Source organism: Orbicella franksi, chromosome 13 (genome assembly GCF_964199315.1).
Source record: "Orbicella franksi chromosome 13, jaOrbFran1.1, whole genome shotgun sequence".
Classification (NCBI taxonomy): Eukaryota; Metazoa; Cnidaria; class Anthozoa; order Scleractinia; family Merulinidae; genus Orbicella; species Orbicella franksi.
The window spans coordinates 2,864,901-2,867,420 of record NC_138157.1 but is presented as its reverse complement, the minus strand read 5'-3'; positions in this window follow the sequence as shown (position 1 = coordinate 2,867,420).

Sequence of the window (2,520 nt, the reverse complement as noted above, 5' to 3'; positions counted from 1 at the left end):
ACAAAACTTGGCACAAATATTATTTCATCCTTATGCTTTAAAATCGTGTGATAAGTTTCTTGAAGTTTTGTTTGTAGCTTTGTAACGAAGGGTATTTGTACAGCCGCCATTTGTGTCTCTTGGCAAGGAACAAATAAAGGCCAACTTTGACTAGTATAAATGGCCTCTGGTATATATCATTTGGTCAAAATATCGACATTTCAGGAAACCTTGGTTATTGGTTTTTTCACTCGAAAAGTTATAGCTCTGAGAATTAAAATGTTCTCCGTCAGTAAAATAAAATGTTACGGCATGTAAGCGAGTTCAATTTTATGCAAATCACAAGGTTATTCTTTGGAAGTCAACGGTTTAAAACAGGAAACTACGACTCACCGTTACTTACGTTCCTTCTGCTGCTATAGAAACGATTTTAACTTCCCAGTGTCCTTGTGAGCTGTTCTGTAAAATATTTCCAGTAAAACAGCGAGCATAAACGGCCATAAAATTCGACAAGATCGACAATGTTTACATTTGAGATGAGACGGTGAGTGACACACACAGTCCTGGCCGTTTTCATCGTCTTGCTCAGTCGAGAGTCCTTAAAAACATGATAGAATATACGCTTTAAACCGTAGCAAATTAGTTTCTCATATCCATATGCCTCATGTCGACTTATGAGTAAATAACTCAGTCCCCGTACATTGAATTAACAACTCGACTGACCTCTTAGGTTAGGAGGTCACCTGATATGTCATTATGTTACTTTTCCCCGGTTTCACATTACACGCGTAACGCCGTATTTAAGGACGCTCGCGCGAAAATTTTCCAATCGATAGATTTTTTCTTAATGTTTACGGCAGTCAGATAATGAGTTACTTGTGGCAGAAATTCAAAAAAAAAAAAAAAAAAAAAAAAAAATGGGCGTCACCGACTTCGTTTCAGAGATAAAGCGTATAGAAAACGACCTGATTTTGAAAATTCAGCATGGTCTACAAGGGTTTATAGTTAAAAATATCGAATGTGAGTCAAAGGAGGCAAACGATCTTACTGGATAGCACCACCGCCTCTGGTTTTTAAAGCAGCGACTATCCGGGTCAGATCTCCAGGCATCGTCAGTTACACGGACTAATAAGTGGAGATAAATAATGCCCTTGGCAGTGAATGCGTTATTTAGTGACACGAAAGAAACGATCTGAATACGCGAATCTTACGCGAAAAAAATAAGCTTTGCTCTCGCTGCTCGTATATCACCAGCCTTTGCTAACTAAAACGGCACAGCCTGTGTTTCTGTGTTTTAGTCATTTCAGTCACTTGTGACGCTCAATTTTGCTGTTATGATTAGGTTTTAGAAGTAGCGCTAATCCACCCCCACCCTCCCAAGAAAGGTAATTTCAAAAGTCGATCGTGACGGCTAATACTCCCCAAAGCAGAATGCAAGCTGCATTTGTATTGAGAGGTACTAGCCTGCGAGCAGGCATATATTAGAGAAGAGAAAGTAGGAACGGAATAAACGAATTAGAAGTGCCACCGAAGCCTGTTCGCCTTAAAAGAATCTACCTGGACATACTCTAAAAAGCCATATTACCATTAAAACGGATTAACTCTGTGCTGCTGTAACTGAGGATCATGTATTAAATTTTTGTTTAATTTTTCACACAAAATGTCATGCTGCTCTTGACAGATATCGCACTAACTTTATAAGGAAGTGAACATGTTTGATTTGCAGTAACAAGCGCAACTTAAAACTATTAAGAGTACAACTTCAACAAGTAAATAATAAATGTCTGACACTTTTTTGACGCCTTTACGACACAGGCAAATATTGGACCTTCTCAAGATATGTGATTGTCAAGTTTTACAATAATCAAATGAGAACGAATGTCTTCAAATATGGCCGGGATAGGAAATTGAACGGTAAATTTGGAAAGAAAATCTTAAGTCTATATAACAGAAATTTCAGATTAGAAAAATAAAAGAATGAAACAAATGTAACTAAGCCTTTATTTTCATAGAGTAAGTTTGTCACTTTTGCCAAGCGACACGAAGCGTTACTGAAAGCAGGTTGCTTGCGTTACTCGAATAAATAATATGCAGAATTTAAAACATTATTATCTTCGGCGGTCCAGCTTTTCCTGCAGATAAACGGTTTCTTATTTTGGAGTATTTATCTTTGCGCACGTTTAAATGTGTGCCAAATGTTACTAAGCGCAAAACTATGAATCACGTCGACATCAAAGAGATCAATCAAGTGTTGAAATTACGTCAGGGTATCATGCATTTGTGAACGATATCTTAGAAGCTAACAATTATGTCAAAATGTTGCTTTTTCGATTTTCTTTTTAAATCGAAATGTCTTCAAAGAGAATTTGAATACCGTAATTCAACTAAATACAGTGATGTTGAATACGGCGTTACGCGTGTAATGTGAAACCGGGGAAAAGTAACATAATGGCATATTAGGTGACCTCCTAACCTAAGAGGTCAGTCGAGTTGTTAATTCAGTGTACTGGGACTGATTTATTTACTCATGAGTCGACATGA